This window comes from Equus quagga, chromosome 8 (assembly GCF_021613505.1).
Source record: "Equus quagga isolate Etosha38 chromosome 8, UCLA_HA_Equagga_1.0, whole genome shotgun sequence".
NCBI lineage: Eukaryota > Metazoa > Chordata > Mammalia > Perissodactyla > Equidae > Equus > Equus quagga.
Window position 1 is genome coordinate 29,386,060 of NC_060274.1, and position 15,790 is coordinate 29,401,849.

The 15,790-nt window shown below is 40.3% G+C and overlaps 1 protein-coding gene across 3 annotated transcripts in view; it reads right to left on the reverse strand.

Annotated features, from left to right (window-relative positions):
• Window positions 1–15,790, reverse strand: part of CCDC146 (coiled-coil domain containing 146) — a 114,616-nt gene that overhangs the window by 76,919 nt on the left and 21,907 nt on the right. The gene's annotated exons all lie outside the window — the stretch shown is intronic.

Consider the following 15,790-nt stretch of genomic DNA (forward strand, 5'->3'; position numbering starts at 1 on the left):
CCAGTTATCTCTTCTGGGTAGACTTCCCTGATGACATCAGGAGGGGTTTAGTACCTCTCCTCTTTGATCCTACGCTATCATATATATACCTTATTGTATATTACATTATTTAATAATTGTCTAGGTTCTACCCTGAAATCAATCTGTCTGGCTAGGATGTAAAGGAAATTTGAGACATACTGTAGAACTGGGTACAGAACAGTGGCAAACTTTTAGAAGGGGCTCTGGGAACACACCCCAGGGACATGCCAGGCAGAGGGGTACAGCTGCACTGGGCTGAAGGGCACAGGCCTGTTCTACCTGGCTGAGTTCCTAAAGAAAAGAAGAATTTTTCATACTTCTTATACTCTATCGTAATTTTGAAATTAATTTTAATCATAAAATATTCATGAATGCTTTAATTTTTAAAAAATTTCCTGATTAGACTAAAACATCTCTGCAAACCACCTTCGCTTCCAATCTCATCCCTCTCCCCAGAGGTAACAGGCCGAGTTGGCTGAATCCAAATCAATTACATTCTGTGCGTTGCCAAGTTGCAACATCCGCTGAATCATAGTCTTGCCAGGTTTCTTTCTTTTATTGATTGGAAAAAGTTGGAAGTAAGAATTCAAACAAGGGAAATTGGGCAGACTTGGAGAACTCAGATTCCCCGGAATTCCCAAATGTGACTGAGCCTCCCCTGCTCCTTAAAGTGGTCCCTCCCCACGTTTGATGAGTCTCTTCTTGTTGGAAGACACAGTTGCTTTCTCTCCCGAGGGAGCGATCTTAATTCTCCTTTAGGCTCCTTCATCCCACTCCTTAGCATCTCCAGGGAATGTCCTAATGTCAATTACAAAGTCAAAGTAGAGGAGAAGACTTTGCACGACTTTGCTACCTTATATCAACAAAAAGCTGGGGAATATATGTGGAGGCAGATTTTGAGGTTGCTTGACCAAGGAAGGAAAAACAGAATTTTATTTATGACTGAATTTATTGATATAGGTATATTTAACAGGAATTCTGGATTCAATGGGCTAGCTTGAACAGATGCATTTGGTTCTAATAGTTTGCTCGATTAGTTAACACAAACCTAACTTCAACAGCAGTCCATGCTAATTAAAGTTGAGAAGCCAGAAATGTCATGGACCTAAAAGACTTATGGAGATAGAAATGTCAGAGTGGATTTGCTTGTAATTCATTCAACAAGCGTTTATTGAGTGTGTTCCATGTGCCAGGCAGGCTTCTAGGAGGCCAGAGGTATATTAGTGGCCAAAAGACACAAAACCCTACACTCAGGAAGTTTATATTTTATCAGAGGAGATGAATAAATAAACAACGTATGATAAATGCCACTAAAATTAAACAGGGTGAGGGAGGTCTGGGGAGACCTCTCTGAGGAGGTGACATTTGGAAAAAATCCAAAAAGATGAGAGAATGAGCCAGGCAGCAATCTGGGAGAAGCTTGTTCCAAGCAAAGGGCGGATCAAAGGCTTGGCATGATTTAGGGTCAGCAAGGAGGCCAGTGCAGGAAAAGCAGACAGTCTCGGGGGAGGGGGTTTAAGAGATGAGATCAGAGAGCACTTTGGGAGTTGGGGTTGAACAAGGGATGGGGGCAGGGGGCTGCCAGATCATCTGGACCTGTAAGTCATGGTAAGGATTTCGCCTGAGTAGGTAAGAGCCATAATGGTTCTGATCAGGAGGTACGTGATCTGATCCGGTTTTTAAAGAATCACTCTTTGTTGTTGAGTGGGGCATAGACTGCCCGGAGACAAAGATGGATGGAAGCATGCACACTGGTTTGACAGTGTTTGCACTAATCTTGGAGAGAGGTGATGAAAGCATGCACTGTGGTGGTTGCAGTAAAGTACACCTTTAAGGTAGAGCTGACGAAATTCGCTGATCAAAGATCAGGGGTGGATAGTGAAAAGATTAGAAGTGTCACAGAAAATGACAGGATTTTAGCCTAAGCAACTTTGACTGATAGAGTGGCCGTGAACTGCGATGGGGAGGACTCTGGGGGGAGCCCGTCTGGAAAGTGTGTGTGGGGCCGGGTAAGGGCTGGGGTGAGCAGCTTTGAATACTATAAGTTCAGATATCTATTAGACATCCAAGTGGATGACATCTGAATCTTAGTGTGACATTCAGGGAAGACATCTAGGGTTTAGAAATACATTTGAGAGTTGCTAGAATATAGATGGTAACAAATCCATAGGACCAGATGAGATAACCTCCTAAATAAGTGTGCAGCATATGGAGCAAAGACTTTCACAGAAGGAGCTGGAGCTAAGGAGGAGTCAGCACAGTTTCCACCCTGTAACTGTGCCATTCGAAAGGTCCCAGGACTAATTCCTTATGGAGAGGGCAGAGATTTATTCTCACTGGAACAGATACTTTCTCTAGATTCTTTTAGATTTGGATTTGCTTTTTCCTTGCTTCTGCCAGCAACAGTATTTTGTTGAGTTAGTAGATGTCTTAAAAGCCATTACGGTAATCCACAAATCATTGCTCTGGACTTAGGAAGTCACTTCACAGTGAAGAGGGGAGCCGATGACCTATTGAAGCCTCAGATATTGCATCTTCTGGGAGACAGCACCTATGAGGTTGGAGTGTTGTCATGCAGGATACAGTGTGTGTATGTGTGTGAGTGTTATGTGTGTGTACATATGCAGATAGTAAAAGAAATATAAACTAGGCCACAGACCAAAAAAATTCTCATTTGTTAACAGCACACTGCCCAAATTTGAGGAAGCATGTATGGTCATTTGAAATCACTAGGGTACTAGTTTGCTATGATAATAAACCTTTAGTCAAGCAGAGACTAGTTTTACTGCTTTCCTCTTTATTCTAGAGACATTAATGAACTTAAAACTTGTTTCTTTCACAAATATTTTTGAAGTTATTCAAGTTAGAGGTAACCTAAATCTTTTATTTCTGACAGCTTTCAAATGGCTGGAATGGGTATACTTGAATCTGACTGGCAGTTTTCACTTAATGTTGGGTCCAGTGGCAGGCGGAAATGAGTGGGTCCTCTGCACATGGGTAGGTTTCCTTTGTGGTATACACGCACACACGACACATGTACTTATAGGATACACATACGTGCTTATGTGTGCTATTGGTAATACATATGCTGTAATACACAAACAAAGTCTGCCCATTGAAATAAAATAGATACGCAGCTCTTACATGTAGTGAAAGGTTAATACAACAAAAATCACCATGGGCCAATAGCTAGCTTATTTTAAGCAATGTTTTATAAAATAGATTGCCATAAATAGAACTTTAGTTTCTTGAAATCCCCTGTGGCATACTCTATGCTATTAATACTGCTGTTTTTCTTTGAACTGTTCCTTAAGCACCTCTCGTCTCCTTCACAACCCCACAGCATGCCTCCTACCACTTTGTTTTCTACTCCTGGACAACTTCTCTGTCAGGTCAGCAGCCTACTGTCCTCATGCTCATATTCAGTTCTGCCTCTGCACCGTGGCTCACCTAAAGTCCCAGGGGTAAATCAAAATTAAAACTATGATCTAGCTAACGTGATCAGGATCTTCCTAGACATCAGATGGTCTCTCAAAAAGATCTGTATTATTTTATTAGCCATTTTTAGAAGGAAATCTACACTATACCTCTGAAAATATATACTCTTCTTTTGAAGGCAAAAAAAAAATGTTTTAAAATAAATAGCCTTTTTTGTCTTGGCCCCTTAAAATAACTGATATTGCATTTTATATTTATTATTTTAATCCAATAAATATTTATCATTTGCCTACTCTGTTGGTATAGCATGGTAATATATGCTTATCAAAGTATTTTGAATAGGATTTTTTCCAAATAATAACTTCTTAAACTCTCCAAATCTGAGTTGAATCTCTGCATTCAAGAGTTTCTGTGAGTAATTAAGGATGATACTGTTTAAGACAAGTTGCTTCTCTATCACAAAAGGTCTCATACAAAAGTTCAGCATATTTGGGATCACGCAGAATCTGGAAACTTGTTCAGTTTCTATCTCTGGAAATTGCCTGTCTCATCTTCTACAAGAAGCAGATAATTTGTGCTTATGCTGTGAAAGTTTATCAAAAAGGGCCCACAAAATTATTTGCTTACATTTATTTCTCACTCAGTAATGTCAGTATCACGGGTTTTTTTTCAGTTAATCTAAGTAAACTATTTTAATTTTTGTTTAGAGATTCTTGCTTCTAAATATTAATAATGATAAGCAGCTGTTACTTTCCGAGTGCCAACCATGTGCTGGACATTTCCTAGGAGCATTTCTAATGTTATCTCTGCTTGCTATGACTAATACTGCATTAAGGAGTAATGTTTTACGCTCATTAAAACCTTCCCTGAAAAAACCAACCAACCACTGTTATCTACAAGCTGTTTATCATGTGTGGACCATTGTTCATTTTTGGTTTTCTTGACTTTTTGGGCGTATTTCTCATGAAATGGACTAATTTTCCCCAATAAAATTACCTATGGTAATCCCATGATGAAAGTGACACAAAGAAAAGCTCCACATCACCACCGCTCTGACTTTGTGTGACTTCCCACTATAAAGTGGAAAATGATTCCAATTAAATCTCAGTTTAGAGTGAAACATCTCTTTTTGAGTCTTAGCAAATCAATTACATAACATTCTGTTAACAGGAGATATTTCAAAAATGAATATATTTTCAAGTACATTAATGTCCCTACTTAACCTAGTGGTTAAAAAATTATTTTCTTCCAGCAGCTAAGTCAGAGTTTATAACAACTCTGACAGGAAAGGCATACAAGTTTCTATGCTCTCCAAACACTATTTTACTCCCATGGTTACATGGCAGAATTCACTGATGAAAACATTCTGCTTAAGTACAAAGCACTTTGTAAGTTCTTTGTAAGCTGAATGATTTCTCATGTAAATGCCAAAGTTCTCAATTTCATTTGTTGCATAAAATAATTCTTTTAAAATGTGAATATTATTTACACATGAATGGTGTTGGTGATGGCTACTTTTTTTATTTCTAGCTTATTTCAAGTAAAATTTTTGTCTTTATCTGATCAAGCCAATGATAAAAAGTCTAGAGAGGCTCTGATGACACGGGTAATTATGGAAGTTGGACAAGATGACCAATACTTTTATGATGAATGTGGGTTGATATTTAACATGCTAAACTTCTAGAGTAGAGGTTCTCAAACTGTGTCCCCAGCGACCCTCAGGTTTTGCAGACATACTTCACGAATGCCAAGGAAGCAGGGTAGGGGAAGAAGCCAGGAGAATGTATGATGGTGAAACACTGTTCACCTAGAATAGTTCTGCTTTTATTTAGATCTTGGGGCTCCCTTCAATTTCACTTAAAGAAAAGGTTTTGTTTCCAAAAAATATTTGAAAATCATTGCCTCCCCATTGCATATCCCTTTGGGGGCTCAGCTAGCAAAAATAAAACCGGAATAGAGGCATGATGGTTCTAACTTGGTATGATATTTCTAAGCATTTAAATCTCTGAGAATTTAGGTGGACTTGATGTGGAAAATGAATTGGGAAACTTGTAAGAAATTTCTCCTCTTTAAGCGTGCCTTATAAAATAGTGATTCAGCAGTGTGATTATGTTGGTGGAGGCGTTACTAATCACTGTGTACATTCATCCCATTGAAAAGGGCATGGTAACGTGCACGACAGTGAGCTAACTGATGGTTTGCACGGAATATCAAGAAGAATAGCGTAGGCTTCCTGCTTTCAAAGTTCCTAAAGCCACTATAGATTAGCTTAAAAAACAGGAAAGAAAATAATAAGTGGCACAAGGTAAGTGCAAGTGTTACTGCACAAAAATGGGGTTGTCCTACCCAATGTGCATAAATACGCCAATTAACCAATGACATCAGTTTTATTCTGTGAGATGGATCCACAGGGAGATGGGGGCGTGTGTCCTCAGATCTGACTCTCCAACTCAGGATCTGGGGTGCAATTTACGAGGTTAGGGAGAACAGGCTGGCATGAGGAAATGCTGGTGGGACAGGTTTTAATTGGTGGGTTTCCAGCATTTATGGCAAGGTTCTAAACATTTATGATGAGGTTCTAAACATTTATGGTGAGGTGGGGACGGAATTTTAACACCGGATCTTCCTGGATGACAGACCTCTTGCTTCTGAGAAGAGTCGGGCTTTTAAGTTCCGGTCAGGTCCTGGTCCTTTGGTTCCGTGGGGGGGAGAATCTTTGGTTCCACAATCATTTCATGTCAAGATTTCTTCTTCAGCACGTGCTCTGGCTACGCGACTTTGCAAATTTTCTGAAAGACAATTCTTTTTTTTTTTCTTCTTTTTATTTCTTTTAAAAGATTGTCACCTGAGCTAGCATCTGTTGCAAATCTTCCTTCTTTTCTTCTTCGTCTCCCCAGATCCCCCTGGTAAGTAGTTGTATATTCTAGTTGTAGGTCTTTCTGGTTGTGGCATGTGGGACACCGCCTCAGCATGGCTTGATGAGTGGTGCTGTGTCCGCGCCCAGGATCCAAACTGGCGAAACCCTGGGCTGTCGAAGCAGAGCACGCAAACCTAACCACTCAGGCATGGGGCCAACCCCTGAAAGACAATTCTTAATCAATCTGTGGATAAACCATGGGGTCAGTTGAACTGGCCCCAGAGGGCCTGTGGTTACACAAGCACCATGCAGAAAGGGTACAACAACAGAAGTGACAGCACTTTGTCAGGAAGTGAGATGCTTCAAGAAAAAGGTGGGATCTGAGCTGTCCTTGAAAGATGGGTAGAATTCTGAAGCACAGGATGGGGAGGAGAGCACTCCTGGGCAGGGTGTAGGATGAGCGAAGGCGTCAGCAGGTCAGAAAATCAGGAACTAGTTAGGGAAACAACAATACGTCTGGTTTGGCTGGAGCATGGGGTATGTGGCAGGGGACAGCAACAAAAGGAAGAAAGGAATGGTGGATCAGACTGTAGATGCATTTGACTGTAAGGTCAAGGAGGTGACACTTAATCCTTATAATGGGTGAGAAAAAAAATCAAACCTCATATCTACAATCTCCCCTGGCTGCTTATTGATTGCTCAGTTCTGTGCCTGGGCTGTGAGGTGATGACGGATACTGGGTGGGAAGGAAAACTGGAAGGAACTCTGAAGCCTGTTTTACAAAACAATCCAGCGATATCAAGGAGAAGATGGGTGGAGATACAGAGTGGGAAAAAGTCAGCCTGGGGCGGGGGCACAAATTTCTGGAGGAGTGTTTAAGGAGGAGCGGGGAGGGGTGGTATGAGAGAGGCATCTGCTGTGATGAGGAATTTGGGGAAGTTTTGCTGCATGATGTGTTGCGGAACTCCCTCCTGTGTTCCTGAAGCACCTTTCAGTACAGTCACATTGCCTTCCAAGCATGTCTGGAGGCAGATCTGTGTTTCTGTTTGGCTGTGGTGAGACGGGTTTTAAGGTGGGAGAGAGACGGCTCAGTTTTATTCAGTTCACAAACTATCTGTTGAGAGCATAGGGTTTCCCCAGCAGTTCCTCAGGGGGCTTGGGGCAGTGGTGCTGGTGGTGACAGCAGATGTGAAGCTGGGAGAGCAAAGGACCTTCACCTCTGCATCCTTCACCTCTACATCCACCACATCCAAATCCCTTTCACATATTGCCCTTCTGTGTAAGATTTCCACTGGAAAAAAGCGATAAAAGCGGTTTAAAAAGAGGGTGAAAACCACCATGGTAGGCAGTAAGGTGCCCCTGAAGGATCGTAAGCTGAGAAAGGTACCATTAGCGTCAAGTGCGGCTCAGAGAATGTAAATAACTTGCTGATGGCTGCATGACTGCTACATGTGGAGCTAGAACAAAGACCCATTTTGACTGAACCACTCCCTGCCCCACCAATCAGAGATTTTCTTTCCAAACCATTAAGATTTAAGATATTTTCAGCCTGTTTATTCTTAGATGTAGGCTTTACAGACAGCAAAATTCCTATCTTCTTAATCTGAGGTCGAGGTCCAGTAATTCTTATACCCACTTATTTCATTGCCCTTGATGCCACCCAGGTATTCCTGCTTGCCTCCACCTGGGGATGTATGGGCTGGAAATATGAAAAGAACTTTTGCATCAGAAGATAATGGATTTGGCATTAGGTTCTAAGCTTGTTGCTGGCATCTCCTTTCTGTTTCCGCTTACACCAACATACACGCCAGATGGAACAAAGGTTAAAATATAATGACTCAAACTGTCAATGTACTAGGAGAAAACACAGGAGACCATTTATGATCTCAGAGTAACAAAGGTCTTCTTAAGTAGGACACAAAATCGCAAGGTTGTGAAAGGAACGATCAATAAGTTTAAGCATGTACAAAAATAAATTTCCACATGGAGAAAAACGCCTTAGGCAAACTCAAAAGAAATCCAACAAACTGAGGGAAAGATTTTTGCAATGCATATTACACAGAAAGGCTTACTTTCTAAATGTATAAAGAGTTTCTATGACTCAAAAGAAAAAAACTACACAACAAAAAAATGGAAAAAAGGATGTGAACAGAATTCACAAAAGAGGAAGTACAAATGGCTCTTTGGATTAGTCATGCTTCTCGCTTCTGTAAAGCTGATGCTCTAAGGTCTGCCCTCCATGCCCACGCCAGGCACGCCTTGTTTGAGACAGCCTGATAATACGCCTGAGTCACCTTGCCCAGGCTTCCTGCCTCCCTCATTGCCTCCCTCCCCGCAACAGCACTGAGGGGAGTCCTCCTCGTGCGGGCACATTTTCCAAACGGAAACAAACCAATCCAGACACCACACCCTGGACTATCTCCTTTATCAAGCTCTCACCCTCAGGCCACTGTACAACTGCCCTAATCATCCCAACACCAGGTGCCAAACATCTTCTAAGACCCAGAGCTAATCCTGGGCCTGCTACCCTGCCTCACCCATTTCTCCCTGGGGAAACCACCATAAACGCTCTTGCCCACAGTTCCTCCTTCTCCCTTTGCCTTCTCACCAGCCCTGGTGCTTCCTCAGGTGACCCCCTCCATAGCACGGCATGCTCCTGTAGGGGAGGAAGACATTTCCTCTACCCTCTCTGGGTTCGTCTGGCTGGAGAACAAATTAAATTCACATGAGACAGAATAGCAGGAGAAAATTAAACAAAGCTTTATAACATGTATACATGGGAGAGGCTCAGGCAAGCTAAGCAACTCGCCAAAATGGCTGAAGCCCCCACCTTAAATATCATCTTCAGCTAACGACAAAGGAGGATGTTGGGGGTGGAGGGGGAATCGATCTTGGGAGATTACCACACAAGTACAGTAAACAAATGCAGATTTAAGTCCTTGCCTTTGGCATTGATTAAGAGTTTCTAGAGATAAGGTCATCCCCCTCTTTTTCCTGGTACAGAGAGGGAGGCACCTTTACAGATGGAGATTTCCTTTACAATGTAAATGTCTCCTAACAAAGGGCAAGCAAGTTCCACCCCGCAGTTGCTTTCCTATCTGCAGTTTATTAAAAGTAACCAGCCCCAAATAATCCTCATGCCAAAGAGACATATCTTGGGGTGGCCAATTCCAGGTCCCCACACTCTCCTGTTTTAGGAAGTGTGAGCCATAAACTATCATTTCAATGGCAATTGTCTCCTGATATGTTGGCCTTCCTATAACTTACATTTTCTACTAACTTACTATATTTTAAAAGACTTAAACATATGAAAAAAGCTCTACTCCACTCATTTGAAGATAAATGTAAATAAAGACTATGATAACATTTTTCCCCCGACCACCATGACAAAGGTCCAAAAGTTAGACAGCACACAGTACTGGTGTGAGAAGAGAGACATTCATTTATTGTTGGTGGGAACATAAGCTATTACAACCTCTATGGAGAGAACTTTGGCAATAAAAACAAAATTTTAAAATACACAAACTTGATCCGGCAATTCTACTTTTGAGTATATATTCAAAAGAATTGAAAGTAGGATCTCGAAGAGATATTTGTACACCATGTTCATAGCAGCATTATTCATAACAGCCAAGAGGTAGAAGCAACCAGGGGTCCATCAATGGATGAATGGATAAACCAAATGTGGTGTATACATGCAATGAGATATTATTCCATCTTAAAAAGGAAGGAGATGCTGTCACATGCTACAGCATGGATGAATCGTGAAGGCATTATGCTAAGTAAAATAAGTCAATCACAAAAAGACAAAAACTGTAAGATTCCACTTCTCTGAGGTCCCTAGAGTAGTCAAATTCATAGAGACAGAAAGTAGAATGGTGGTTGCCAGGAGCTGGGGGGAGGGGGAATGGAGAGCTGTTGTTTAAGGGGACAGAATTTCAGTTTTGCAAGATGAAAAAGTTCTGGAGATGGATTGCACAGCAACATGACTATACTTCACACCACTGAACTGTACACTTAAAAATGACTAAGATGGCATATTTTTTGTTAAGCGTATTTTTCTACAATTGAAATTTTTTAAGTGAGCAAACTCATTGATCCAGTAATCCCACTACTAGGAATTTGTTGTTTTAACATTATTCCAGTGTACAATGATGCATGCATAAGGTCACTGACTCTGTCATTGTCCGTAATAGAAGATTGGAAATGACCTAAATGTCTCATAATATGCTCCATCCATGTACTGAAATACTATGCAAACATTGAAAAGAATACAGAAATTGTATACATGCATAAAAAAAGCAAGTATGTATATTACACTACCACTTGCTTGTTTGTGCAGAGACTTCTGTAAGGCTATGTCTAAGAGACTGTTAATAAGGGTTGTCTCTGGGGAGGGAAACTGCAGATTGTGAGATGGGGTGAGAGGCTGGCTTACTTTTCACTGTGTTCTATTCTCTGCCTTTTGACTTTTGTACTATGGCATATTTTACGTATTAAAAAATAGTTTAAAATTTTAAAAAACCTAACCTCCTGGCTGAAAAAACTTTATTATCTGGCTCTCTGATACTCTTCTCTAACTCCCTAGTCTGGCCTGTATATCACTACTTGACCATTGAGACCCTCATCTTGCTTGCCTAATGAAAACTATAATGATTGCCTTGTTCTAGCTGACTTTTCCGGTGTTCACTACTGCTGACTCATTTACTGATGTTACTGTGAATCCAGTTACTGGATACCCAAATTTCCAATCCTACTCCATTCTGCTTTATTCCCCAAAGAATCTACCCAACAGACAAGAGTACCTTCCCCCATCCACCTATATATAATAGATTTTAATTGAAAAAGGCATTATTTATTTTAATTCTTAAGCTTCTATCTTTAGTGCCTAATACATTCAAATAGTTCTTGGATTACTAAAGGTACTATGTTTCTCAAGATGCACACTGTCTACTCAGAGCCACAAGCTTTCAAAAGCCAACTTTCTTTCTCTCTCAAGAACTTTCTTTCTCAAAGGAGAAAACAATACCATTAAGTATTTCTCTTAATCTTAATTTTACAAAGCACTATCTGTTCATAGTGACTATTAAAAAAATAGTATCTGAGTTTAGATTATTATTTTTAATATTTAATCAACTTGCTACAACAGTAGCTAAAGAATAAATGAAGAATAAAGAGGTAATTAAAACTTTATTAAATATATAATGAAAAATAAACATAGCAGGGCTGGCCCCTTGGCCTAGTGGTTAAGTTTAGTATGCTCTTCTTCGGTGGCCCAGGTTCGGTTCCCAGGTGCAGACCTACACTATTCATCAGCAGCCACGCTGTGGCAGTGACCCATATACAAAATAGAGGAAGACTGGCACAGATGTCAGCTCAGGGCGAATCTTCCTCAGCAATAAACAAATAAAATAAAAGAGCGAATAGAATAAACATTTTAAAAAAACCACGCACACAGAGGCACACACACATACGCAAACTAGGTCCTCAATACATCAGTAAAGGAAGTGAAAAAGAGAAAGCAAGATCGAGGAAAATTAACCACACAGATGAGGGGACAGATGAGCTGCCAAGGGGAGGGCTGCTGCCCCATTTTCCCCCAGCTCCTTCCCATGAGTCTGGCATGAGGTCGATAATCTCACAGACAGGAGGTAGAAAAACCACCAATTCCTCTCTGTTTCCAATTTTCAACACTCTTCTGACTCCCACTTGCCACTGACCACAGCCTGTTTGGACAGCAGAGTTTTCTGACAACACCCCAGGTTACCAGCCAGAATCAACCATCATGTTTTTCCTTTTGAAGGCACCAGTGTGTGGACACCCTAACATGGGACCTTCTTTCTTCCTCCCCTGAACTCTTCTGCAGTGTGTACTTTTACTGATTGAATTTAGGGGTGTTAATCTACTTTGCAAAGTGGAACATGGCTTGTATTCTTATAAGCCTAATATAATATCTTTAATCTTTCTAAACAGATATGAAGCATGTCGATACCCCAAACTTGTTTAAGTACATTCCAGGCACGTGCCAAGGGCTTTGTCCATAATGGAAAGATTTTTATACTTCCACCTTATTGTCAGAGTGAAAGAAAAAACTTAATGGGAAAAATGGAACCTATCTGTGTTGTTTAAAAAATTATCAGTCTGTTTAAAGTTTCTTGAAAGCCAAACAAAATCTTGAAACATTATTCTTGCAAGGCTGCCTGGAAGTCTGATGGAAAAGTGAAAACATGCCAACAATAGCAAGACTTGTAGAAAGACCGTACAAAGAAGTTTAGTAGATTTTTAACGCAGATCCTCTAAGTACAGCTATTAGTGAGATGTGATAACTAAGAAAAGGATAGGGAAACTACAGAGAAATATTTAGAGAGTTAAATATTTATCTTTATTTTTCTCTTTTAATATACAGTTTACTTAAAAAGTCAATTTGTAAAATCCTAAAATAGTAGTGTTTAAAGGTGTGAATGACAAGTGAATAATGTCAGGTAAAACATGTGCTAAGGTAGGAGACAGGAGACTGGGTTCCATGCCTGGCTCTGTATCTGCCCAGATGAGCAACCTAGAGCCTCTCTCAATCTTTCAGAATCTTTAAGATGGAAAGAACCATATCGCAAAATTCCTATTCCTCATGGATTCACTATCAGAATTAAATTACATGCTTGAAACCACATTGACTGTAAGCTCCTTGAAGGTGGGGATCTTACATTTTCATCTTTGTAACCAGTTACTTGATTAATTAATTCATGTATGAAAGAAACAGAAAACGTTTTCATTCTTTAAAAACATTCTAAATTTCATTAGGGATTATCTCAAGAAACTCATCAGGAACTCTATAGAAGGTCCAGCCTAGAAAATGAAGGAAGTTTTAGTAGCATGAGAAAATCACCAATATTTTCTGTAATTGATTTAAAATTTTTATTAAAAATTTCAGAATTTATTTAATGTTACCAGCCTCAAGAGAACAAAATGTATAAAAAATAATTATCTTTTGAACCTGTGAATATCCCAGCAAAAGAAATAATTTTCAAAGTAGGGAATTAGGCAAACGATGGCAACATCTTTTTATAAATACACAGTGGTAGACTGAGCTGTTAAATATACATGAGGCGATTGGCAACCCTTTCAGAAAGTGATCTGAATCTATCAGGGACCTGCTGTGTCTATACCTCCAGCCCAGGGACTTCCCCGTAAGCTCAAGATCCACATGCTGGACCTTCCCCTCAGACCCACTGCTTCTTCTGAATTCTCTGTCACTTACAGTACCATGATGCAGCCACTTTTCTAAATCAGAGACCCAAGCATCAATTTAGACTCTCCTCTCCCTCACTGCCACGCCTCCACCCATTCAGACACTAAGTCAGCATTTTATACTTCCTTAATATCTTTCCTACATGTATTCTCTTTTCTCATTGCCCCTGCGTTGGTTGTCTCTCTTCGCATCTTATCTTGATCACTGAAACGGCATTCTAATTGGTGATATGGCAGGAATGGAAAAGAGACAAATTCACAGATATTCAAGAGACAGAACCAACTGACAGACTATAGGAGAATAACGAATTTATTTCTGAGCATGTTTATTTTGAGGTACCTTGGGGTCACCGAGGTGAAGCTATTCCAACTATGTGCACATACTTGGAATGTGGGCAAGGCATGTGGGCAAAGCTGAAGGATAGAAAAGTAGGTCCACAGTGGATGGCATGGATGGGGATGAATATCCCCTCTCACATACTACTGCCTCCAAAAAGTTTTTTCCAGATCATCTCATCCCACAGTGACTGTTCCTTCCACTCAATTTTTTTTTTTAAAGATTTTATTTTTTCCTTTTTCTCCCCAAAGCCCCCTGGTACATAGTTGTATATTCTTCATTGTGGGTCCTTCTAGTTGTGGCATGTGGGACGCTGCCTCAGCATGGTTTGATGAGCAGTGCCATGTCCGCACCCAGGATTCGAACCAACGAAACACTGGGCCGCCTGCAGCAGAGTGTGCGAACTTAACCACTCGGCCACTGGGCCAGCCCCACTTCCACTCAATTTTAATAATACTGTTAGCACCTTCCAGATTCACAACCACATACTGCCTCTTGTGATATTTAACATTTCAAGTTTCTTTTTCCCAAATTAAGCTTCTACAGAATAGTAACCTTTTATATGCTTTATGCTTACGAATGCCCCTTGGTGTCTAGGGCTAAGCAGCACACATGAGGCGCTCAAAACAAAGGAGGAGTGGAAGGGATAAATTTGATTTCAGTAGCTTTAATAACAATGATAATAAACATCTCCTAACGCAGAGCCTGGCACATAGCGGTTGCTGAGTTAATATCTGTCAAATGGATGAAGACGTAATGTCTCCCAATACTCTTGAAATGCTTCGTGACGTCTCGATTCTTTTCAAATCTGACATGCAACTAAAACTTGGACACAAATATATTTATTGCACATTTTGTAGGAAGTCCAACAGTTCATAGTTTCGCACATAACCTGTTTCTGTGAAAAGGTCACATAGCAACAAGGCACATCCATCTTTGTCTACTCACCCACAATACTTGCATACTCCCACACTCTACTTTTACAGAATTTCGTATTCTACACCGATTCACACTTTAACTTCCTGAGTGCTTCCTCCCACATGCTCCTGTGCTACGTTTGCTCCACCCCTTGGCTAAGTCAGATCAGAGACTTAACAACGACCGGCACAAGAATTATTTTCAGGAAATGAAGAGAAAGGAGGAGACAACTGGCGAGATAATTTCATGTTTTGATTTTGACTCTTGGCCTTCAGACAAGAATAGTTTTATGGCTTCCAATCTTGGAAAAGTTCAACATCTGACACACTGACATCTGACACCTGAGGTCACACTTATAAATCAGTGCTACTTTACATAACTACGTACAGATAGAAGTAGAAAGCCTAACTTGGGGAATACCACGAAAGCTATAACTTATATTAAGCTTGGCTGAGTGACAGCATCTAACACGATGCTTTGAACAAAGAAGTACACAAACTTTTTGTTGAAAGAATGTTGTTTTTAACCACATGAGGAACTTGGAAAACAAAGCTGTTTTATACTATATATTTACTGCTTGTCTGTGTGCAAGGTCTTGAGCCAGTGCTGTATAGGATACAAATAAAGCAACACACTGCTGTGGTATTGGATGAAAAGGGTTATTACGATCCTCAGAGTGTATGAATCTCTTTGGAAAATCATTTGAAGGTGTCCACTAAAGCTGAATAGAAACCTAGACTATGGCACAGTAAACCCACTCCTAGGCATACACCCAAGAGAAATGAATTCATAAGTATAAGGCATGCAGAAGAATGATCACGAACTTTATTCATAAACTTCCCAAACAGGAAACAACCCAAATCTCCAAACAGAAGAGAATACAAGCAAATTATGGTATATTTATACAATAAATACTTCACAGCAATAAAAAATAATTGAAGTAATGCCATATACAATGTTATGAATGAATCTCA